This window comes from Lycium barbarum, chromosome 3 (genome assembly GCF_019175385.1).
Source record: "Lycium barbarum isolate Lr01 chromosome 3, ASM1917538v2, whole genome shotgun sequence".
Lineage (NCBI taxonomy): Eukaryota > Viridiplantae > Streptophyta > Magnoliopsida > Solanales > Solanaceae > Lycium > Lycium barbarum.
The window spans coordinates 126,124,187-126,152,010 of record NC_083339.1 but is presented as its reverse complement, the minus strand read 5'-3'; positions in this window follow the sequence as shown (position 1 = coordinate 126,152,010).

Below are 27,824 nucleotides of genomic sequence, written 5' to 3'. Positions count from 1 at the left end.
TGTTACACCTCAGAAAAAAAAAAAATTGAGTCCATGAAATAATTCTGCGGGTGAACAGTAGATGCGGATGAACAGTAGACGCGGAGGAACAGTACCGATGAACAGTAAAAATCAGAGACTAAAAAAAAAACGAAAAAAATCTGATTTGTTTTCATTTTCTACCCCTCTCTCTCACTCTAAACTCTCTCTAAACCCTCCCAAAACCCTCCTAAAAGCTCTCTAAATCTTTCAAGTTGAACTCCTCCAAATCAAAGCAAGATTTCATATTAGGAAATTGGAAACTAGTTAGGAAAGGATTATAGTATTTGGTGCTTGATGTGTGGCTGATTATTGAAGCTTGGAGCTAGGATTTTAGTTGAGTTTTCTGGGCAATAAGGTATGTAATATAATCTATTCTTGTTAATTAAGTTATTCATGGGAGAATTCCCTAGTTTAAAGTGAAGGGAATTATGTTATGAAGTCATAGATTAGTTGGTTGATATGGTTGCCTTGAGGGTTGTTTTTTTATTGGAACTTTGAGAGATTTCTAGATGCTTATATTGCTATATGAGGTTGTTGATATTGTTGTTGATGTTGTTGATAAGTTGTTGTTCTTGAATTTAGGAGAATAAAGTGTATAAAGATATTGTATACAAAGCGTATACCGGGCTGTTTTGTGCCGATATTTGGGGCTATTTTATGTAATTTTCGTGACTGTTTTGTGACAATATTTTGGAGCGGTTTTATGTAATTTTCGTGGTTATTTTGTGACTATATTTTGGAGCTGTTTGGTATAATATTTGTGGTTGTTTTGCGATGATATTTTGGGGACTGTTTTATAGTCGTTATGGACTGTTTTGTGGGCTGGAATATCGGGGGATTGACTGTAGTTGTTGTTGTTATATTATGGATATACAGAAATAAGGAAGTGTATACAAGCATTGGCATCCGAATGCATGTTGGGTTGTTTTGGGAGTAATTTAAGAATGGATTTAATCCTAGTTTGATATGAAATTGTTGGTATTGTTGTTGTTGGTATTTTGATTGATGTTTGGCTAAGTTGGAATTTCGAGGATTGTTAAGTTTACAGGGGAAATGCTGCCCAATTTTCTCTAGAATTTACGACGCGTTCTTATAGTCGATTAACTAATGTTAATACAAATTCTCCCATGAAGGTAACGACGTGACATTGGGGGAGAGCAAGTGAATGATAACATAGCTAAACGACAAAGGTATGTGAGGCTAGTCCTTTCTTTCTAATGGCATGAATCCTATAGCATAAGTTTTTTTCCTCTTCATGAGTTCTTATTTTCCGGAAAGCTAGAAGCCTAAGTCCATAAATGTCTATATAAGATAAGAGATAAGAGATATGATATGATGATACCATATTGATAATGATGCTATTTATTTCTTACACTCACCTTATGTACTAATTCCTTCAAGGTGAGGCAGAATGTCAATAATTGCTCCATAATGAAATCGGGGGATCACGACCTTACGCCACCCCGACAGAGTATAGTTGATCTTGAGTCTTATGCATGTACTATGATAAGCATATTATTACAAGTATTTTTTTATGAGCATGTCATGATCATATTACACCGCGCCTAGTTGGCCGGGCAGTCACCGCCAAGGCGGGCAGCTATACGGATACACCATGGCCTTTTGGCATGGGCAGACACCACTAGTGGGCGGCATGAGATGGTACCCCGGACGCGGGAGGCCTGGACGCGGGCGAATGTTATTGATTATTACACCGTTCCGATATGGACGGGCAGCTTGCATATTATGCATATATGAAATTATGATGAGTATGAGTAAGACAACATGCATTACTTCTTTTATGATTGTCATTCAGATTTAGATGTTTCATATTGATGTTCACATTATATTAACACTGTCTTTCTTTATTATTTATGCCTCTCATACTCAGTACAATGTTCGTACTGACGTCCGTTTTCTTTGGACGCTGTGTTCATGCCCACAGGTAGACAGGGAGGTGAGCTTGGTCCAGACCCTTAGTAGCTGTCAGCTGATTGAGAGCACTCCATTGTCCGGAGATGCTTATGATTCTTCTTTTGGTATATATGCATATTTTGGGCACGACGGAGTCTTGTGCCGTCTATATGTTTAGTATGTCAGTAGAGGCTCGTAGATACGCAGTGTGGGTCAGATGGTCTCACAAGATGTTATTATTATGTATATATTATTTTGATGACCGAGAGGCAAATGTATATAAGTATTTATGTTTCTATATAAAATATGATTTTCCTACAATTCGTGTATAAAATTGGTAAAAGGGCATTAAATGAGTATTAGAATGAGTGGTGCTCGGTGGCTAGCCCCGGGTACCCGTCACGGCCCCTAGCTGGGTCGTGACAAAAGTGGTATCAGAGCAGTTTAGTCGTAGGAAGTGTCTACGAGCCGTGTCTAGTAGAGTCTTGTTTATGGTGTGTTGCGCGCCACATTTATAAACAGGAAGCTACAGGACATTTAGGATGTTACCTCTCCTTCTTACTCTAGATCGTGCGATAGAGCTAAAAGATAGGAAATGATATCCCTTATATGCTGATCTTTGATTTCAGCAGGAGAGTGGTGTCGACAAGAGAGGGTAAATAATGCTACTGGAAGTTACAGAGTCTAATATTTCATTGAGGTTATGTATCAAAATTTGTATATACAGAATGGAAAACTAGTTATCATCAAGGTAAGTTACTGTAAGTATAGTAAGAAAAAAAATGGATTGAATATATATATATGTATTGTTGATAAGTTCAGTTATAAGGTGCCCACAGAAGAAGCTAAAGGAATCAGTAACGGTAAGCAGAATATATGTTAGATATGGTATGAATGTTGCAGGTATGATTGAAATACAGCCAAAGATTAAAAGGAAAAAAAAAAGTATAACAGATACAGTTTGAGTTGGACATACGAGGTAAGTTCATTATTTCCATACAGTTGTTGATATTGGGAGCCCTGTGTGGCTATGATATGCTATATATATATATATATATATATGTATATATCTTGGCCCTGTGAGGCATTGTTGGTATTTTCTGCGTGCAGGTTTTGGGATAGTAAGAAATATAGAGGAAATTCTGTCGAAATTTTCCTAGAATCCAAAGGAGATAAGATATAAGCTTGTAATATGTCCTAACAAGAAAAGATGATGTGCAAAAGAGTAATGGCAGAATGAGATTAAGCTAGGAGTATCGTTAATGACTACAAGAGTTGAGTTAGATACTATTGAATTGATAGTAATGGCAGTTATAAGAGTGGCATTGATACGGTAAAGAGAAATGATAGAGTGAACAAAGGAGATTAGTAGCACTAAAACATGACATGGAGGAGAAAGTGTAACTCTAATAGAGTACGATACTGGAGTAGCGATTGGATGTATAAGCACGAGTAAAATACGATAAGTTTATTAGCAAAATAAAATAACAGCATCATGGAGATAGAGATACGAATATGGAGGGCTATAATGAATGTGAACACATTGCTGAAATGACTTATGTGGTAAGTGAAATAGGGATATATGAAGTAAAGATTTGAAGGTGAGACGAGGGATTTGAGAATGGTACAAGTAGAACCCTAAAAGGGGGGAAGCGAGTAAAGATAATATAAGTATAGAGATTGAAATGATGGCCTCCAAGATGTGACAGATATAGACTCTAAAACAAAGAGTGAGAGTTGTGCAGAAATAAGTCTAATGATGGGTAAATGAGTACGATTACGAATATGAATACGAATGTAGATACTTGTATATGTATAGAAATGTATGCACACGAATCATGCAAGAATGATTGTGTAACTTGCAAGTATTTATGCGTCGCCGATGAAACCAAGTGGGTACTCAAAAAGAGGAGTAAGAGGTAAGCACGAATGGTGTGGTCATGGTACTCCGAGTCAGTTAAAGGAAAATATATGGCGAAATTTCGTAGAATCCCGAATAGTTTAACATTCGAGGACGAATGTTCCCAAGGGGGGAAGAATGTTACACCTCAGAAAAAAAAAATTGAGTCCATGAAATAATTCTGCGGGTGAACAGTAGACGCGGATGAACAGTAGACGCGGAGGAACAGTGCCGATGAACAGTAAAAATCAGAGACTAAAAAAAAACGAAAAAAATCTGATTTGTTTTCATTTTCTACCCCTCTCTCTCACTCTAAACTCTCTCTAAACCCTCCCAAAACCCTCCTAAAAGCTCTCTAAATCTTTCAAGTTGAACTCCTCCAAATCAAAGCAAGATTTCATCTTAGGAAATTGGAAACTAGTTAGGAAAGGATTATAGTATTTGGTGCTTGATGTGTGGCTGATTATTGAAGCTTGGAGCTAGGATTTTAGTTGAGTTTTCTGGGCAATAAGGTATGTAATATAATCTATTCTTTTTAATTAAGTTATTCATGGGAGAATTCCCTAGTTTAAAGTGAAGGGAATTATGTTATGAAGTCATAGATTAGTTGGTTGATATGGTTGCCTTGAGGGTTGTTTTTTTATTGGAACTTTGAGAGATTTCTAGATGCTTATATTGCTATATGAGGTTGTTGATATTGTTGTTGATGTTGTTGATAAGTTGTTGTTCATGAATTTGGGAGAATAAAGTGTATAAAGATATTGTATACAAAGCGTATACCGGGCTGTTTTGTGCCGATATTTGGGGCTATTTTATGTAATTTTCGTGACTGTTTTGTGACAATATTTTGGAGCGGTTTTATGTAATTTTCGTGATTATTTTGTGACTATATTTTGGAGCTGTTTGGTATAATATTTGTGGCTGTTTTGCGATGATATTTTGGGGACTGTTTTATAGTCGTTATGGACTGTTTTGTGGGCTGGAATATCGGGGGATTGGCTGTAGTTGTTGTTGTTATATTATGGATATACAGAAATAAGGAAGTGTATACAAGCATTGGCATCCGAATGCATGTTGGGTTGTTTTGGGAGTAATTTAAGAATGGATTTAATCCTAGTTTGATATGAAATTGTTGGTATTGTTGTTGTTGGTATTTTGATTGATGTTTGGCTAAGTTGGAATTTCGAGGATTGTTAAGTTTACAGGGGAAATGCTGCCCAATTTTCTCTAGAATTTACGACGCGTTCTTATAGTCGATTAACTAATGTTAATACAAATTCTCCCGTGAAGGTAACGACGTGACATTGGGGGAGAGCAAGTGAACGATAACATAGCTAAACGACAAAGGTATGTGAGGCTAGTCCTTTCTTTCTAATGGCATGAATCCTATAGCATAAGTTTTTTTCCTCTTCATGAGTTCTTATTTTCCGGAAAGCTAGAAGCCTAAGTCCATAAATGTCTATATAAGATAAGAGATATGATATGATGATACCATATTGATAATGATTCTATTTATTTCTTACACTCACCTTATGTACTAATTCCTTCAAGGTGAGGCAGAATGTCAATAATTGCTCCATAATGAAATCGGGGGATCACGACCTTACGCCACCCCGACAGAGTATAGTTGATCTTGAGTCTTATGCATGTACTATGATAAGCATATTATTACAAGTATTTTTTTATGAGCATGTCATGATCATATTACACCGCGCCTAGTTGGCCGGGCAGTCACCGCCAAGGCGGGCAGCTATACGGATACACCATGGCCTTTTGGCATGGGCAGACACCACTAGTGGGCGGCATGAGATGGTACCCCGGACGCGGGAGGCCTGGACGCGGGCGAATGTTATTGATTATTACACCGTTCCGATATGGACGGGCAGCTTGCATATTATGCATATATGAAATTATGATGAGTATGAGTAAGACAACATGCATTACTTCTTTTATGATTGTCATTCAGATTTAGATGTTTCATATTGATGTTCACATTATATTAACACTGTCTTTCTTTATTATTTATGCCTCTCATACTCAGTACAATGTTCGTACTGACGTCCGTTTTCTTTGGACGCTGTGTTCATGCCCACAGGTAGACAGGGAGGTGAGCTTGGTCCAGACCCTTAGTAGCTGTCAGCTGATTGAGAGCACTCCATTGTCCGGAGATGCTTATGATTCTTCTTTTGGTATATATGCATATTTTGGGCACGACGGAGTCTTGTGCCGTCTATATGTTTAGTATGTCAGTAGAGGCTCGTAGATACGCAGTGTGGGTCAGATGGTCTCACAAGATGTTATTATTATGTATATATTATTTTGATGACCGAGAGGCAAATGTATATAAGTATTTATGTTTCTATATAAAATATGATTTTCCTAAAATTCGTGTATAAAATTGGTAAAAGGGCATTAAATGAGTATTAGAATGAGTGGTGCTCGGTGGCTAGCCCCGGGTACCCGTCACGGCCCCTAGCTGGGTCGTGACAAAAGTGGTATCAGAGCAGTTTAGTCGTAGGAAGTGTCTACGAGCCGTGTCTAGTAGAGTCTTGTTTATGGTGTGTTGCGCGCCACATTTATAAACAGGAAGCTACAGGACATTTAGGATGTTACCTCTCCTTCTTACTCTAGATCGTGCGATAGAGCTAAAAGATAGGAAATGATATCCCTTATATGCTGATCTTTGATTTCAGCAGGAGAGTGGTGTCGACAAGAGAGGGTAAATAATGCTACTGGAAGTTACAGAGTCTAATATTTCATTGAGGTTATGTATCAAAATTTGTATATACAGAATGGAAAACTAGTTATCATCAAGGTAAGTTACTGTAAGTATAGTAAGAAAAAAAATGGATTGAATATATATATATGTATTGTTGATAAGTTCAGTTATAAGGTGCCCACAGAAGAAGCTAAAGGAATCAGTAACGGTAAGCAGAATATATGTTAGATATGGTATGAATGTTGCAGGTATGATTGAAATACAGCCAAAGATTAAAAGGAAAAAAAAAAAGTATAACAGATACAGTTTGAGTTGGACATACGAGGTAAGTTCATTATTTCCATACAGTTGTTGATATTGGGAGCCCTGTGTGGCTATGATATGCTATATATATATATATATATATGTATATATCTTGGCCCTGTGAGGCATTGTTGGTATTTTCTGCGTGCAGGTTTTGGGATAGTAAGAAATATAGAGGAAATTCTGTCGAAATTTTCCTAGAATCCAAAGGAGATAAGATATAAGCTTGTAATATGTCCTAACAAGAAAATATGATGTGCAAAAGAGTAATGGCAGAATGAGATTAAGCTAGGAGTATCGTAATGACTACAAGAGTTGAGTTAGATACTATTGAATTGATAGTAATGGCAGTTATAAGAGTGGCATTGATACGGTAAAGAGAAATGATAGAGTGAACAAAGGAGATTAGTAGCACTAAAACATGACATGGAGGAGAAAGTGTAACTCTAATAGAGTACGATACTGGAGTAGCGATTGGATGTATAAGCACGAGTAAAATACGATAAGTTTATTAGCAAAATAAAATAACAGCATCATGGAGATAGAGATACGAATATGGAGGGCTATAATGAATGTGAACACATTGCTGAAATGACTTATGTGGTAAGTGAAATAGGGATATATGAAGTAAAGATTTGAAGGTGAGACGAGGGATTTGAGAATGGTACAAGTAGAACCCTAAAAGGGGGGAAGCGAGTAAAGATAATATAAGTATAGAGATTGAAATGATGGCCTCCAAGATGTGACAGATATAGACTCTAAAACAAAGAGTGAGAGTTGTGCAGAAATAAGTCTAATGATGGGTAAATGAGTACGATTACGAATATGAATACGAATGTAGATACTTGTATATGTATAGAAATGTATGCACACGAATCATGCAAGAATGATTGTGTAACTTGCAAGTATTTATGCGTCGCCGATGAAACCAAGTGGGTACTCAAAAAGAGGAGTAAGAGGTAAGCACGAATGGTGTGGTCATGGTACTCCGAGTCAGTTAAAGGAAAATATATGGCGAAATTTCGTAGAATCCCGAATAGTTTAACATTCGAGGACGAATGTTCCCAAGGGGGGAAGAATGTTACACCTCAGAAAAAAAAAATTGAGTCCATGAAATAATTCTGCGGGTGAACAGTAGACGCGGATGAACAGTAGACGCGGAGGAACAGTGCCGATGAACAGTAAAAATCAGAGAATAAAAAAAAAACGAAAAAAATCTGATTTGTTTTCATTTTCTACCCCTCTCTCTCACTCTAAACTCTCTCTAAACCCTCCCAAAACCCTCCTAAAAGCTCTCTAAATCTTTCAAGTTGAACTCCTCCAAATCAAAGCAAGATTTCATCTTAGGAAATTGGAAACTAGTTAGGAAAGGATTATAGTATTTGGTGCTTGATGTGTGGCTGATTATTGAAGCTTGGAGCTAGGATTTTAGTTGAGTTTTCTGGGCAATAAGGTATGTAATATAATCTATTCTTTTTAATTAAGTTATTCATGGGAGAATTCCCTAGTTTAAAGTGAAGGGAATTATGTTATGAAGTCATAGATTAGTTGGTTGATATGGTTGCCTTGAGGGTTGTTTTTTTATTGGAACTTTGAGAGATTTCTAGATGCTTATATTGCTATATGAGGTTGTTGATATTGTTGTTGATGTTGTTGATAAGTTGTTGTTCATGAATTTGGGAGAATAAAGTGTATAAAGATATTGTATACAAAGCGTATACCGGGCTGTTTTGTGCCGATATTTGGGGCTATTTTATGTAATTTTCGTGACTGTTTTGTGACAATATTTTGGAGCGGTTTTATGTAATTTTCGTGGTTATTTTGTGACTATATTTTGGAGCTGTTTGGTATAATATTTGTGGCTGTTTTGCGATGATATTTTGGGGACTGTTTTATAGTCGTTATGGACTGTTTTGTGGGCTGGAATATCGGGGGATTGGCTGTAGTTGTTGTTGTTATATTATGGATATACAGAAATAAGGAAGTGTATACAAGCATTGGCATCCGAATGCATGTTGGGTTGTTTTGGGAGTAATTTAAGAATGGATTTAATCCTAGTTTGATATGAAATTGTTGGTATTGTTGTTGTTGGTATTTTGATTGATGTTTGGCTAAGTTGGAATTTCGAGGATTGTTAAGTTTACAGGGGAAATGCTGCCCAATTTTCTCTAGAATTTACGACGCGTTCTTATAGTCGATTAACTAATGTTAATACAAATTCTCCCGTGAAGGTAACGACGTGACATTGGGGGAGAGCAAGTGAACGATAACATAGCTAAACGACAAAGGTATGTGAGGCTAGTCCTTTCTTTCTAATGGCATGAATCCTATAGCATAAGTTTTTTTCCTCTTCATGTGTTCTTATTTTCCGGAAAGCTAGAAGCCTAAGTCCATAAATGTCTATATAAGATAAGAGATAAGAGATATGATATGATGATACCATATTGATAATGATGCTATTTATTTCTTACACTCACCTTATGTACTAATTCCTTCAAGGTGAGGCAGAATGTCAATAATTGCTCCATAATGAAATCGGGGGATCACGACCTTACGCCACCCCGACAGAGTATAGTTGATCTTGAGTCTTATGCATGTACTATGATAAGCATATTATTACAAGTATTTTTTTATGAGCATGTCATGATCATATTACACCGCGCCTAGTTGGCCGGGCAGTCACCGCCAAGGCGGGCAGCTATACGGATACACCATGGCCTTTTGGCATGGGCAGACACCACTAGTGGGCGGCATGAGATGGTACCCCGGACGCGGGAGGCCTGGACGCGGGCGAATGTTATTGATTATTACACCGTTCCGATATGGACGGGCAGCTTGCATATTATGCATATATGAAATTATGATGAGTATGAGTAAGACAACATGCATTACTTCTTTTATGATTGTCATTCAGATTTAGATGTTTCATATTGATGTTCACATTATATTAACACTGTCTTTCTTTATTATTTATGCCTCTCATACTCAGTACAATGTTCGTACTGACGTCCGTTTTCTTTGGACGCTGTGTTCATGCCCACAGGTAGACAGGGAGGTGAGCTTGGTCCAGACCCTTAGTAGCTGTCAGCTGATTGAGAGCACTCCATTGTCCGGAGATGCTTATGATTCTTCTTTTGGTATATATGCATATTTTGGGCACGACGGAGTCTTGTGCCGTCTATATGTTTAGTATGTCAGTAGAGGCTCGTAGATACGCAGTGTGGGTCAGATGGTCTCACAAGATGTTATTATTATGTATATATTATTTTGATGACCGAGAGGCAAATGTATATAAGTATTTATGTTTCTATATAAAATATGATTTTCCTAAAATTCGTGTATAAAATTGGTAAAAGGGCATTAAATGAGTATTAGAATGAGTGGTGCTCGGTGGCTAGCCCCGGGTACCCGTCACGGCCCCTAGCTGGGTCGTGACAAAAGTGGTATCAGAGCAGTTTAGTCGTAGGAAGTGTCTACGAGCCGTGTCTAGTATAGTGTTGTTTATGGTGTGTTGCGCGCCACATTTATAAACAGGAAGCTACAGGACATTTAGGATGTTACCTCTCCTTCTTACTCTAGATCGTGCGATAGAGCTAAAAGATAGGAAATGATATCCCTTATATGCTGATCTTTGATTTCAGCAGGAGAGTGGTGTCGACAAGAGAGGGTAAATAATGCTACTGGAAGTTACAGAGTCTAATATTTCATTGAGGTTATGTATCAAAATTTGTATATACAGAATGGAAAACTAGTTATCATTAGGGTAAGTTACTATAAGTATAGTAAGAAAAAAAATGGATTGAATATATATATGTATTGTTGATAAGTTCAGTTATAAGGTGCCCACAGAAGAAGCTAAAGGAATCAGTAACGGTAAGCAGAATATATGTTAGATATGGTATGAATGTTGCAGGTATGATTGAAATACAGCCAAAGATTAAAAGGAAAAAAAAAAAGTATAACAGATACAGTTTGAGTTGGACATACGAGGTAAGTTCATTATTTCCATACAGTTGTTGATATTGGGAGCCCTGTGTGGCTATGATATGCTATATATATATATATATATATATATGTATATATCTTGGCCCTGTGAGGCATTGTTGGTATTTTCTGCGTGCAGGTTTTGGGATAGTAAGAAATATAGAGGAAATTCTGTCGAAATTTTCCTAGAATCCAAAGGAGATAAGATATAAGCTTGTAATATGTCCTAACAAGAAAAGATGATGTGCAAAAGAGTAATGGCAGAATGAGATTAAGCTAGGAGTATCGTTAATGACTACAAGAGTTGAGTTAGATACTATTGAATTGATAGTAATGGCAGTTATAAGAGTGGCATTGATACGGTAAAGAGAAATGATAGAGTGAACAAAGGAGATTAGTAGCACTAAAACATGACATGGAGGAGAAAGTGTAACTCTAATAGAGTACGATACTGGAGTAGCGATTGGATGTATAAGCACGAGTAAAATACGATAAGTTTATTAGCAAAATAAAATAACAGCATCATGGAGATAGAGATACGAATATGGAGGGCTATAATGAATGTGAACACATTGCTGAAATGACTTATGTGGTAAGTGAAATAGGGATATATGAAGTAAAGATTTGAAGGTGAGACGAGGGATTTGAGAATGGTACAAGTAGAACCCTAAAAGGGGGGAAGCGAGTAAAGATAATATAAGTATAGAGATTGAAATGATGGCCTCCAAGATGTGACAGATATAGACTCTAAAACAAAGAGTGAGAGTTGTGCAGAAATAAGTCTAATGATGGGTAAATGAGTACGATTACGAATATGAATACGAATGTAGATACTTGTATATGTATAGAAATGTATGCACACGAATCATGCAAGAATGATTGTGTAACTTGCAAGTATTTATGCGTCGCCGATGAAACCAAGTGGGTACTCAAAAAGAGGAGTAAGAGGTAAGCACGAATGGTGTGGTCATGGTACTCCGAGTCAGTTAAAGGAAAATATATGGCGAAATTTCGTAGAATCCCGAATAGTTTAACATTCGAGGACGAATGTTCCCAAGGGGGGAAGAATGTTACACCTCAGAAAAAAAAAATTGAGTCCATGAAATAATTCTGCGGGTGAACAGTAGACGCGGATGAACAGTAGACGCGGAGGAACAGTGCCGATGAACAGTAAAAATCAGAGAATAAAAAAAAAACGAAAAAAATCTGATTTGTTTTCATTTTCTACCCCTCTCTCTCACTCTAAACTCTCTCTAAACCCTCCCAAAACCCTCCTAAAAGCTCTCTAAATCTTTCAAGTTGAACTCCTCCAAATCAAAGCAAGATTTCATCTTAGGAAATTGGAAACTAGTTAGGAAAGGATTATAGTATTTGGTGCTTGATGTGTGGCTGATTATTGAAGCTTGGAGCTAGGATTTTAGTTGAGTTTTCTGGGCAATAAGGTATGTAATATAATCTATTCTTTTTAATTAAGTTATTCATGGGAGAATTCCCTAGTTTAAAGTGAAGGGAATTATGTTATGAAGTCATAGATTAGTTGGTTGATATGGTTGCCTTGAGGGTTGTTTTTTTATTGGAACTTTGAGAGATTTCTAGATGCTTATATTGCTATATGAGGTTGTTGATATTGTTGTTGATGTTGTTGATAAGTTGTTGTTCATGAATTTGGGAGAATAAAGTGTATAAAGATATTGTATACAAAGCGTATACCGGGCTGTTTTGTGCCGATATTTGGGGCTATTTTATGTAATTTTCGTGACTGTTTTGTGACAATATTTTGGAGCGGTTTTATGTAATTTTCGTGGTTATTTTGTGACTATATTTTGGAGCTGTTTGGTATAATATTTGTGGCTGTTTTGCGATGATATTTTGGGGACTGTTTTATAGTCGTTATGGACTGTTTTGTGGGCTGGAATATCGGGGGATTGGCTGTAGTTGTTGTTGTTATATTATGGATATACAGAAATAAGGAAGTGTATACAAGCATTGGCATCCGAATGCATGTTGGGTTGTTTTGGGAGTAATTTAAGAATGGATTTAATCCTAGTTTGATATGAAATTGTTGGTATTGTTGTTGTTGGTATTTTGATTGATGTTTGGCTAAGTTGGAATTTCGAGGATTGTTAAGTTTACAGGGGAAATGCTGCCCAATTTTCTCTAGAATTTACGACGCGTTCTTATAGTCGATTAACTAATGTTAATACAAATTCTCCCGTGAAGGTAACGACGTGACATTGGGGGAGAGCAAGTGAACGATAACATAGCTAAACGACAAAGGTATGTGAGGCTAGTCCTTTCTTTCTAATGGCATGAATCCTATAGCATAAGTTTTTTTCCTCTTCATGTGTTCTTATTTTCCGGAAAGCTAGAAGCCTAAGTCCATAAATGTCTATATAAGATAAGAGATAAGAGATATGATATGATGATACCATATTGATAATGATGCTATTTATTTCTTACACTCACCTTATGTACTAATTCCTTCAAGGTGAGGCAGAATGTCAATAATTGCTCCATAATGAAATCGGGGGATCACGACCTTACGCCACCCCGACAGAGTATAGTTGATCTTGAGTCTTATGCATGTACTATGATAAGCATATTATTACAAGTATTTTTTTATGAGCATGTCATGATCATATTACACCGCGCCTAGTTGGCCGGGCAGTCACCGCCAAGGCGGGCAGCTATACGGATACACCATGGCCTTTTGGCATGGGCAGACACCACTAGTGGGCGGCATGAGATGGTACCCCGGACGCGGGAGGCCTGGACGCGGGCGAATGTTATTGATTATTACACCGTTCCGATATGGACGGGCAGCTTGCATATTATGCATATATGAAATTATGATGAGTATGAGTAAGACAACATGCATTACTTCTTTTATGATTGTCATTCAGATTTAGATGTTTCATATTGATGTTCACATTATATTAACACTGTCTTTCTTTATTATTTATGCCTCTCATACTCAGTACAATGTTCGTACTGACGTCCGTTTTCTTTGGACGCTGTGTTCATGCCCACAGGTAGACAGGGAGGTGAGCTTGGTCCAGACCCTTAGTAGCTGTCAGCTGATTGAGAGCACTCCATTGTCCGGAGATGCTTATGATTCTTCTTTTGGTATATATGCATATTTTGGGCACGACGGAGTCTTGTGCCGTCTATATGTTTAGTATGTCAGTAGAGGCTCGTAGATACGCAGTGTGGGTCAGATGGTCTCACAAGATGTTATTATTATGTATATATTATTTTGATGACCGAGAGGCAAATGTATATAAGTATTTATGTTTCTATATAAAATATGATTTTCCTAAAATTCGTGTATAAAATTGGTAAAAGGGCATTAAATGAGTATTAGAATGAGTGGTGCTCGGTGGCTAGCCCCGGGTACCCGTCACGGCCCCTAGCTGGGTCGTGACAAAAGTGGTATCAGAGCAGTTTAGTCGTAGGAAGTGTCTACGAGCCGTGTCTAGTATAGTGTTGTTTATGGTGTGTTGCGCGCCACATTTATAAACAGGAAGCTACAGGACATTTAGGATGTTACCTCTTCTTCTTACTCTAGATCGTGCGATAGAGCTAAAAGATAGGAAATGATATCCCTTATATGCTGATCTTTGATTTCAGCAGGAGAGTGGTGTCGACAAGAGAGGGTAAATAATGCTACTGGAAGTTACAGAGTCTAATATTTCATTGAGGTTATGTATCAAAATTTGTATATACAGAATGGAAAACTAGTTATCATCAGGGTAAGTTACTATAAGTATAGTAAGAAAAAAAATGGATTGAATATATATATGTATTGTTGATAAGTTCAGTTATAAGGTGCCCACAGAAGAAGCTAAAGGAATCAGTAACGGTAAGCAGAATATATGTTAGATATGGTATGAATGTTGCAGGTATGATTGAAATACAGCCAAAGATTAAAAGGAAAAAAAAAAAGTATAACAGATACAGTTTGAGTTGGACATACGAGGTAAGTTCATTATTTCCATACAGTTGTTGATATTGGGAGCCCTGTGTGGCTATGATATGCTATATATATATATATATATATATATGTATATATCTTGGCCCTGTGAGGCATTGTTGGTATTTTCTGCGTGCAGGTTTTGGGATAGTAAGAAATATAGAGGAAATTCTGTCGAAATTTTCCTAGAATCCAAAGGAGATAAGATATAAGCTTGTAATATGTCCTAACAAGAAAAGATGATGTGCAAAAGAGTAATGGCAGAATGAGATTAAGCTAGGAGTATCGTTAATGACTACAAGAGTTGAGTTAGATACTATTGAATTGATAGTAATGGCAGTTATAAGAGTGGCATTGATACGGTAAAGAGAAATGATAGAGTGAACAAAGGAGATTAGTAGCACTAAAACATGACATGGAGGAGAAAGTGTAACTCTAATAGAGTACGATACTGGAGTAGCGATTGGATGTATAAGCACGAGTAAAATACGATAAGTTTATTAGCAAAATAAAATAACAGCATCATGGAGATAGAGATACGAATATGGAGGGCTATAATGAATGTGAACACATTGCTGAAATGACTTATGTGGTAAGTGAAATAGGGATATATGAAGTAAAGATTTGAAGGTGAGACGAGGGATTTGAGAATGGTACAAGTAGAACCCTAAAAGGGGGGAAGCGAGTAAAGATAATATAAGTATAGAGATTGAAATGATGGCCTCCAAGATGTGACAGATATAGACTCTAAAACAAAGAGTGAGAGTTGTGCAGAAATAAGTCTAATGATGGGTAAATGAGTACGATTACGAATATGAATACGAATGTAGATACTTGTATATGTATAGAAATGTATGCACACGAATCATGCAAGAATGATTGTGTAACTTGCAAGTATTTATGCGTCGCCGATGAAACCAAGTGGGTACTCAAAAAGAGGAGTAAGAGGTAAGCACGAATGGTGTGGTCATGGTACTCCGAGTCAGTTAAAGGAAAATATATGGCGAAATTTCGTAGAATCCCGAATAGTTTAACATTCGAGGACGAATGTTCCCAAGGGGGGAAGAATGTTACACCTCAGAAAAAAAAAATTGAGTCCATGAAATAATTCTGCGGGTGAACAGTAGACGCGGATGAACAGTAGACGCGGAGGAACAGTGCCGATGAACAGTAAAAATCAGAGAATAAAAAAAAAACGAAAAAAATCTGATTTGTTTTCATTTTCTACCCCTCTCTCTCACTCTAAACTCTCTCTAAACCCTCCCAAAACCCTCCTAAAAGCTCTCTAAATCTTTCAAGTTGAACTCCTCCAAATCAAAGCAAGATTTAATCTTAGGAAATTGGAAACTAGTTAGGAAAGGATTATAGTATTTGGTGCTTGATGTGTGGCTGATTATTGAAGCTTGGAGCTAGGATTTTAGTTGAGTTTTCTGGGCAATAAGGTATGTAATATAATCTATTCTTGTTAATTAAGTTATTCATGGGAGAATTCCCTAGTTTAAAGTGAAGGGAATTATGTTATGAAGTCATAGATTAGTTGGTTGATATGGTTGCCTTGAGGGTTGTTTTTTTATTGGAACTTTGAGAGATTTCTAGATGCTTATATTGCTATATGAGGTTGTTGATATTGTTGTTGATGTTGTTGATAAGTTGTTGTTCTTGAATTTGGGAGAATAAAGTGTATAAAGATATTGTATACAAAGCGTATACCGGGCTGTTTTGTGCCGATATTTGGGGCTATTTTATGTAATTTTCGTGACTGTTTTGTGACAATATTTTGGAGCGGTTTTATGTAATTTTTGTGGTTATTTTGTGACTATATTTTGGAGCTGTTTGGTATAATATTTGTGGTTGTTTTACGATGATATTTTGGGGACTGTTTTATAGTCGTTATGGACTGTTTTGTGGGCTGGAATATCGGGGGATTGGCTGTAGTTGTTGTTGTTATATTATGGATATACAGAAATAAGGAAGTGTATACAAGCATTGGCATCCGAATGCATGTTGGGTTGTTTTGGGAGTAATTTAAGAATGGATTTAATCCTAGTTTGATATGAAATTGTTGGTATTGTTGTTGTTGGTATTTTGATTGATGTTTGGCTAAGTTGGAATTTCGAGGATTGTTAAGTTTACAGGGGAAATGCTGCCCAATTTTCTCTAGAATTTACGACGCGTTCTTATAGTCGATTAACTAATGTTAATACAAATTCTCCCGTGAAGGTAACGACGTGACATTGGGGGAGAGCAAGTGAACGATAACATAGCTAAACGACAAAAGTATGTGAGGCTAGTCCTTTCTTTCTAATGGCATGAATCCTATAGCATAAGTTTTTTTCCTCTTCATGAGTTCTTATTTTCCGGAAAGCTAGAAGCCTAAGTCCATAAATGTCTATATAAGATAAGAGATAAGAGATATGATATGATGATACCATATTGATAATGATGCTATTTATTTCTTACACTCACCTTATGTACTAATTCCTTCAAGGTGAGGCAGAATGTCAATAATTGCTCCATAATGAAATCGGGGGATCACGACCTTACGCCACCCCGACAGAGTATAGTTGATCTTGAGTCTTATGCATGTACTATGATAAGCATATTATTACAAGTATTTTTATGAGCATGTCATGATCATATTACACCGCGCCTAGTTGGCCGGGCAGTCACCACCAAGGCGGGCAGCTATACGGATACACCATGGCCTTTTGGCATGGGCAGACACCACTAGTGGGCGGCATGAGATGGTACCCCGGACGCGGGAGGCCTGGATGCGGGCGAATGTTATTGATTATTACACCGTTCCGATATGGACGGGCAGCTTGCATATTATGCATATATGAAATTATGATGAGTATGAGTAAGACAACATGCATTACTTCTTTTATGATTGTCATTCAGATTTAGATGTTTCATATTGATGTTCACATTATATTAACACTGTCTTTCTTTATTATTTATGCCTCTCATACTCAGTACAATGTTCGTACTGACGTCCGTTTTCTTTGGACGCTGTGTTCATGCCCACAGGTAGACAGGGAGGTGAGCTTGGTCCAGACCCTTAGTAGCTGTCAGCTGATTGAGAGCACTCCATTGTCCGGAGATGCTTATGATTCTTCTTTTGGTATATATGCATATTTTGGGCACGACGGAGTCTTGTGCCGTCTATATGTTTAGTATGTCAATAGAGGCTCGTAGATACGCAGTGTGGGTCAGATGGTCTCACAAGATGTTATTATTATGTATATATTATTTTGATGACCGAGAGGCAAATGTATATAAGTATTTATGTTTCTATATAAAATATGATTTTCCTACAATTCGTGTATAAAATTGGTAAAAGGGCATTAAATGAGTAAGATGAGTATTAGAATGAGTGGTGCTCGGTGGCTAGCCCCGGGTACCCGTCACGGCCCCTAGCTGGGTCGTGACATTAAGCTTTCATTTTCTTTCCAAAAGATGCATGTGAAAGAATAACATTTTTTCCTTTTTCTTAATTTAGTAGACTATTTTGTGAAATCTACATTGTAATAACTTTTTCATGTTGAATTTAACTATTTTGCCTTTGATTATACGGTATTTTACAAAATATTTTAATACTAAAAAGGTAAAAAAATATGCTCCACTTTTTGCAATTGTTTAGTATTATTATTGTTTGGAGATCAAATTGTATTTTCTTTAACTACAGTATTTTTTCAAACATATATATATATAGTTCCTCTTTTAATATAGTAATTTATTAGATAGGTTTTTTTGTTGAAAGCGTGCGCTAGTAATTTTATTAATTAACTAACGTACTTCAGACTATAATTTACAATTTTGGTACATTTTTGAGTAATTAACAATGATAGTCTATTTGTATTTATTTTTTTAATTTAAAATTTAATCCTAACTTAATTGAAATCTTTGTTAATTACTTAATTTTGGTAGCATGTACGACACAAAATTACAGGAGAAAATAAAAAAACTTTAGGTATAACCGGACGAATAAATTTTTTAAAATAGCAAATGGTAATTGGTAAATAACATCAACAAATAATAAATTGTATTATAAAAATAATATTTTAATCAATAATTAAGCCTACATTAAGATAGAATTTGAATGACATGACAATTATATTCTTTACGTATCTATAATAAATTCTTAAGGAAAAATATAATTTTAAACAAATTTAATAATATTTTCTCATAAAAGTCTCAAAATATGTATGAGCATGCTTTGTGGGGCCACTAATCTTTTCCATGACATCATCATTTTTTGTGGCATAAAAAAAGTCCTTAAAGTTTTCAAAATTTACCAAAATGTGTGGGGATTCACAAAGTAATAAAAACTTTAATTAAAGGTAAAAAGAGACAAAAAGTTCATGTGAGGACTACAAAAAATGGGTATTCTCCGTTATACTAGTTGCATGAGGGCCCAAACTCATGCTACAAAAGTATTAAATTTACATCACTTATGTGACATTTTTGCAATTGCATAATTAATTTAATCTATTGGCACGCGTATCATTATCTTATTGGTAAGTCTTTATAATTATTAGAGTTTTTCAGTCACATAAATGAATAATTTAAAAAAAGTAAATTATTTATGAGGAAGGAAGTTTGGAATGAGAATTAGCAAATACAAAAAAATACAAGATTTGATATTCACCAACGAAGCAAAGCTTTGGAGGTTTAAAACAAATAAAGGGTGTGTTCTAGGGGTGCTTATCGGTCGGTTTATCGGTTTACGATTTATAGACACGCTTAACCGATAACCAAACCAATAAGATATTCTTTATCGGTTTTAATCAGTTTAGGTCCTTAACGGTTCAGTTTTCGGTTTAACTGATAAGAAAATGCTTTTTTTTCTTTCTCTTTTTTTCATTTGTTCATATACGCCTTCATGCATAAAAGTCTACACAAATTACAAGCAGAAGAAAATTCAAAGACGTTATTGCTAAAACAAACTTGGTTTCTTTTTGGTCGAGTTTGAGAGAACTAAAGTGTCGCTTGCGGAAATAGAGTCCTGGAACGAAAGTAAGAATTTAGGAAATAGAGTTTGTATTTAAAAACTAAAGTCACTAATATAATTAGAGATAAAAAGGTAATTTTAATATAATCTTATTGGGTTATCGGTTTAACCTTTAACTAAAACCTCAAAATCGGAAACCAGCCCGATAGTCCAATAAAAATATTTACAAAACCATTTAAAAACAATTAACCCAATATCCGATACGGATAAATCAATAACATTTTTCTCGGTTCAGTTCATCTGTTAAACCGGATTTTGCACACTCCTAGTGTGTTCGGTATGGAGGAAAACATTTCAAAAAATATTTTTTCAATTTTTTCATGTTTGGTTTTGTAGAAAAATAAGTTCATTAAAAATGAGAAAAATAACTTTTCCTAGTAATACTAGAAAAATTTGCAAGCTAGCATCAACAGGTTTAAAACCACATGATAGCAATATTGTTTCAGTTTAGAAGGACAAAAATCAGGGATGAAGAGATAGAGATCAAATTAGGTCTTCAATTGGATATTCTTTTTCTTTTACCACCCCCCGCCCCTGCCCCCGCCCTTAGGCCAGGAGCTCTCCCCTTTTGCTCTGTTGATGACTCGAACCCATAACCTTCGGGTTGGAGGTGGAGGGTACTTACCATCTGAGCAACCCCTCGTATCTTCATTTGGATATTCAATGTTGCAGTTAAAACTTTTTACGTGTTGTACATGTGCTAGCTAGGTGTTGTACTTATCGGAGTAACTGGCTTTTACAAAGATTGGACAAATTTGTAGTGAAATGAAACGGAGAACCACCAAAAGATGTGGTGCAGCGGAAGGGGCTACTCCTCTCTTAATCAGAGGTTTGGGGTTCGAGCCTTGGGTATGGAAAAATCCTTGTTAGGGAGAGCTTTCCTCTGAATGGGCCTTATGCAGTGCGAATATGAATTTAGTAGGCCTTCAATACGGATACCGAACACCAAGTGGAAAATTAAAAAAAAAATAGATAAGGGGACAAATGTTGTTTTTTATGAAAAGGACAGAGGAAGAAATACACAATAGTGATTTCCTTAGCAAATACACGTGTTTATTTAGAAGCTGATGGTGATGGTATAAGATAAGACCAAGTATAAGGTACCATTTACATAGCTTATTGTACAATTCTTCACAGCCTAAGTTGTCTTTTTAAGATAACATCACAGCCTAAGCTTTGGGATATATTAGGAATTTCTCCTAGAAGGCCCCACCAAATGTTTGTGAGGACAACAAAAAATACACGTGTGTATTTAGAAGCTAATGGTGATGGTATGAGATAAGACCAAGTACAAGGTACCATCTACATAGATCATTGTACAAATCTTCACAGCCTAAGTTGTCTTTTTAAGATAACATCTGTTACACCCCGGAAAAATTTTGCGTTACCAAAAAAACTGTAGACGGCTTAGAATGGGCCAAAGGGCCAATACAGCGCGAACGCGCCCCCAACGTGGTGCGAACGCGCTGAACAAAAATTTGAAAATCAATTACAGAATGAAGGTTGTGTCATAAGAAGGTAAAAATAGCATATATATGACATCTGGAGACCATATGGTGTAAATTAGTTCATATGTTGATTGACGAAAAGCCCTCGTTGCTGCAAGCTAAGTGGGGCCCACATGTCAAAGTTTTATAAAGGACATATGAAGATACATACGGATAGTATATGGAAAGTTGAGCAAGTCTTAAGAAGGACCCATAACCCAAAAATGGGCATAAGCCCTCCAAAACGATGATTTAAGGAAACGTTTTCGGATGATCTGAATTGAAAGGGCAAAACCGGCATTATAAGTTTGGAATTTGGGAAAAACCCCAGAAATAAAAGTTGTAGATAATTGAATTAGCTTTCCAACCATAGGTCGTGGGCCCTCATACAATATCGGGATCAAGAGTTATGACCGTTTTACTGAACGAACATCCAGTCAGAATTTTAAACCTGCGCGAACACGCCCACAGGGGGCGCGAACGCGCAGAAGGAATTTTATTAACTCTACGCGAACGCGCCAGAAGGTAGCGCGATCGCGCTGAACACTTTTCCAGGTGCTTCTGGCAGCTTCCAAAACAATTATAAAGAGGGGGAGACCCCCTCATTTTCGTCCCAAAACCACGAAAAACACCCCTAAAAACTCTCCAAAAATCTGGAGAGTTCTCCCCAACTCTCCACCAAATTTTTGCCCAAACCAGGTATAAATTCTAAATTCCAGTCCGGGTAGCGTATAATTATTGGTGTAGAATCATATAACAGTGTGTGGTGGCCTAAATTTAGCGTGGAAAAGTGGAGATTAAGCAATATTAAAGGGAGAAAGGTATGAATCTCTTTCTATTTGTGCTAATACCGGTTTATTTACGAAGAATACACGATTAAATAATTGTATACTGAGTTAATTAGTTATGAAAATTGGAAAACAGCGTGTGGGCTGTTTTATGAGATATTTTGGAGTTGGAAACATTATAATTGATGTTGGTATTGTTGTTGTTGTTGTTGGTTGCTGAATTAAAATTTGGGCTAGGCATATAAACAGGGGAGATGCTGCCCGATTTTCGGCAGGATATAAAATAGTATAATTTGAAATATGGTACAAGTGTACGATGAAAAGGCTAACATTAGTGTGAATTATCTTAAATGTAGACTTACAAGCTCGGACACATAAGCGTAGCTAATAGGACGTGGAACAAGTATGTAAGGCTCGTCCCTTTTCTTTCAAAGGCATGATCCCCAAGTCGTAATGTCTCAAATGTCTTTTTTATATATCTTCTTTACTTGCAAAAGCTATAAGTCTATGACTCCAAGGTATAAGTCTTTTCCTAAAAGTTCATAATTGTTTTCTTCAAAATGCCCATATTTTCCGAAAACCAAGTTTTAAGAGATAGGAAACTCTTATGACTAAGATGATGAATATGATGTTATAATGACAACGATGATGTCAAATATGAGAAAATGTCTATAACAGATATGTTGACGATATGTTCCTACCATGAATATGACAATATGAAAATGTTAACTTATTTCTTGATTTCTCAATTCTATTATGGATAATGACTATTTTAAAGGTTCCAAGTATATGAAACGATGCCTTATGATCCGGTTCTATGTTTTCTCATGATGACACTCTCCATTGATAGTCTCGCCTTATATTAATTGTCCCTTCAAGGTGAGATACGACGCCCATGGCTATTCCATAATATAATCGGAGGTTACCGACCTTACGTCACCCCGATGGACTTATAGCATTTCTTGGGCTCTCCTGCATGCTGCTCACATGATATATGTAAATGGTATATGTATATGTATATGGGAAAAAGGGCCAGAGCGCTATAGACGCTGACATATGTACATGATACACGTATATGTATATGGGAAAAAGGGGCCAGAGCGCTATAGACGCTGATATATGAACATGATATATGTATATGTATATGGGGTAAGGGGAAAGGTAAGGCGCTATAGACGCACAGCCACCTGATCAGTTGGAGTATGATACATGATATCGTCCCGGACGCGGGATGCCCGGACGCGGGATATATGGCGAGCCGACGTATTTCGGCGCTATGACATGACATGATATGATATGATATGATATGATATGATATGACATGATATGATATGACCAGATAAGTATGCATGGAATCCGCCTAAGCGGCACTCATATGTACAGGTTACTCTTTTATCCTATGACATGTTCCATGTTTCCATGCAGTTATTGTTCATACGCTCATTTCTTACTATGTTACTATTCCTGCCTTACATACTCAGTACATTGCTCGTACTGACCCCCTCTTTCTTCGGGGGCTGCGTTTCATGCCGCGCAGGTGCACCCAGATCAGTTGAAGCTAATATAGAAGATATTCCAGCAGAGTTGGCAAGCTCCACTTGTTCCTGGAGTGCTACCGAGTCAAAATACATGTGCTACGATGTGTGATAAATGTTAGAGACTTTGCAGACAGAGTCGTGGGTACAGGATGTCGGTATTGTGAACGGCTCTACTAGCCTTTGTGTCATTTTATGTTATGTTATAGAGTCCATATGATAACAGATTATATTTGATTTGAGTACGATGAAAAAAAAAATTGAAAGCTTTACTATGTCTTCCACTCCTTATTGATGTAAGAGTCCAAAGAGGTTAAGTATGTAATAAGAGTCAGCGGGTTCGCTCGGCTCCGAATACGGGGTCGGGTGCCCATCACACCCTAGTAAAGTCGGGATGTGACAACATCACAGCCTAAGCTTTGGGATATATTAGGTTTTTCCTAGGAGGCCCCACCAAAGGTTAGTGAGGACGACAAAAGATATACGTGTTTATTTAGAAGCTAATGGTGATGGTATGAGATAAGAACAAGTATAAACTACCATTTACATAGCTCATTGTACAAATCTTCATAGCCTAAGTTGTCTTTTTAAGATAACATCACAACCTAAGCTTTGAGATATATTAGGAATTTCTCCTAGGAGGCCCCACTAAAGATTTGTAAGGAGGACAAAAAATACACGTGTTTATTTAGAAGCTAATGGTGATGGTATGAGATAAGACCAAGTATAAGGTACCATTTACATAGCTCATTGTACAAATCTTCACAGCATAAGTTGTCTTTTTAAGATACCATCATAGCCTAAGCTTTGGGATATATTAGGAATTTCTCCTAGGAGGCCCCACTAAAGATTTGTGAGGATGACAAAAAGTAAGGATTCACCCTTATATTAAGTAGTAATCAATATATAATATAAATCTAGGAATAGATAATCCTATGTGACACCTCTCTATGACCTCTATTAGCATTAATCTTTTTTTTTTTCTTCCTTTTTTTGGCTTTTTTCTATTTTTTTCCATTTATGTGCTATATTAAAAAGTTCAAAAGTCATTTATGTGTTATGTAAATGGGTGCTCCAAATCAAATAAATATTTATTGTTATATATACATATTTTCCCTTCTTTTTTCCCCCAGTTATTGCATCGATCCCGTTATATCCGTTTCATGTTGGGAAGTTTCTACTACATTAATTATATTTTAATAGCTCTTAAATAACCTTTAAGTGGATGGTTCATTTTCTTTCTCCTTGTAAGGTCTTTAGCCAAGTTTCGATCTATTTTGTGTTAGTAACTGATCTTCATAGAAAATAGAAGATGTAACATTTTCACTTTCTCCTTTACTTTATGTTCATCTGAAAATTGAACAAGTCATAAATTTTTAAATCAACTATGCAGGTGCTGGAAATTTCTTTGTGGATTCTTAATCTAATGCATGACCACAACGTATCACATTGATCTCATCAATGTAGTAAACTTCTGGTAAGAGTTCCATGTTCATTTTCCAATTTATTTTGTTTTATTCTTTCTCTTCTGTGTTAATCCATGTCCATTTCTACATTTTTGTAATTCTTCATTTGCCAATCTGCTTTTGTTCTTTGTTTTTCTTTGTTTTAACCAATATCTGCATTTGTTGTCTTTATATTGAGTTTGTCGACATGTAACTTAATATTAAGTTTGCAGACTGAAAAATGTGACTCCAGGATTGTGGCATATAAAGATATCAAGCGGCAAGAGTTTAATTTGTTATATAGTACGTTGGAGAAGGTGGAATTCTTCGTCCACTTTTTAGTTATATTGAAGCATTATTCATGTATTTGTGAATTGTGAACTTCATTCACTGAGGAAATATGCTCACAACTGCAGTTATTGATGATGAAAACATTTGAAGTACTCCGGAAAATAAAGTCACAAGTCACAACGGAGAAAACAATCAGGATATATATGGTGGTTGATGCCGTTTACAAAGGCAACAAAATTCAAATACATTAGTCATAGTTGTTCTCCGAATACTGCGATGCACAAATGTTATACAAATAGCTATATTTGATCGTGCAAGACCTGTGAAGAAGGATTAATGCTAATTTACTTGGAATATGTGAAAGAACTCATTTTCTTTTTCCTTTTCAACATTTTTTCCTCCAGCATGTTTGAAAATTTAAGCTTTTGAATATTCAATATTGTTATATCACTTTTTACACCTCTTGACAATAGTGTCAACTCTAATGGTGTTAGATGGATATTTTTTATTTTATCTTAAAATATGAAATAAGATAAACTAATTTTTATATGTATATCTTTTATCAAATTTAATATTCATTAAAATTGTAAAAAGAAATATATTAGTATTTTTTATGACCGCGCGAAGCGTGGGTAAGTTTACTAGTATAGTAGTAAAGTAAGGCAATTTGCCACTAGCCCACTAGTGATAGAAGCCAGTAATCTAGCGAATGTCTATTGTTCCTGTTTCGTGTGTTACAGAAAATGTAATTCTTCATTTCCGTATTTGTTAATAAAGGAACCTCTTTTGTCAAGTGAGTTATTATGATCGCCTGTCGTAATATGCCAAAAAGAAAAACCATAATTACACGATTAAATTACATTACTCAAATAGGTTCTTAAAATTCAATGAAAGAAGTCCTTGGAGTACCGTAAACTCCAATTATTTGCCTCAAAATTTTTTGTTACAAAAATAATGTCCCTTCACCATTAAAATAAGCCAGATAACCGCTCTTAACCGCGAAGTCCACGACGCACCATTTTAAAGGTCAAAATAACTCTCAATTGTTATGGACCAACATGTAACATTGAAAATTACCCAATATCGTTGTATAGAAAAGAGTGAAGTTTAGTTCTCCCCTTAACCTTTTTAGAAGGGTGAACAAATCCAATTTCCTCTTCAATGAAATAAAATTCCCTTTAATTTGGATAAACATTTTCTAGTGATTTTCCAATTTTTGAAATATGTTAGAATTATAATCACCCCATAAAATGGAGATAGCGTGCAACAAGTGTCAACTTGAACATAGCATAGGTATTGTGGCTCCTACTTGAGATTGGACAGCTCAATATGTATATCCATTCTTGGCCATGGCAAGCAACAGACATTTACTGGCATCTGTTTGGTTGATAGAAGAAGATTATGTAGGAAATTTTAAAAATATATATCTTCGCCTGTTTAGGAGAATACCAGCATGAAAATAAGTTTTTACATAGTAGTAATATATATGCAAAGGCACATCGCAAATGGTTGATGGTTCCAACTTCCAATCTTCCAAATCCAGAATTATGACCTACTACCAGCCACTACTGAGCTATTATCTAAAAACCTAGCAAAACTACAAATTGACTAAATCTGAATAACCTTATCTCTGCTTGATATTCCTAGGGAGAAGTAATATTATCAGAAGAAACTTACTTTTTATCAACATTTATCATTATTTGTGGAATTCATAGAATGAAAAGTATGACTATAGATTATATAAGTCCATATTCAAATATTATAGTGATAGGTATTACTTACTTCCATCCGTCTAAACTTAGGTAAGTATAGCTATCTGATATAGGGGCGGAAATAGAAGATTACTACAGGTTCATCCTAGCCCAGTAGCTTTAGTCCAAATTGTATTTGTATTAAGAAATTTACTAAATATATATATAAAAATTAAATTCAGAGCTCAATTATACTAACAGTTGATGTCGTAATCCTTGTTCTAGAATTTTAAAACCCATTAAGTTCAAATCTTGTCTCCGCCTTTGAATCTTGGAAACAAAATTCTAACTTCTCTTTGAATCTAACAATATGAGGGACAAAATTTTGCTGTATTTTCTTGCCCCTGATTAGGGGTGTTCAAACAGAACCTCAAAATCGCACTAAACCTATAAATTGAGGGACAAAATTCTGCTGTATTTAAGTGGATTTATTAAATTGAACTAGGTCTTCAGCAAAGTGTTTCTGATATCAAAATAATTTATTCTTCCTTATTGAATTTGTCTGTCAGGCTTTCACGTTTGGTGGACAATATTGACATGATCTCTGTCTCTAATTAGAATTGTTGATTTAACGGATTAAGTTACGTGATGTTGATATCTTCTCGATTGATCAATGTTTGACATTGTTTATGCACGTTCTTTTAACAATGTCAGGGATTCTGCATATTTGGCAAATGTTGAAGCCTAAAAGTTTTTATG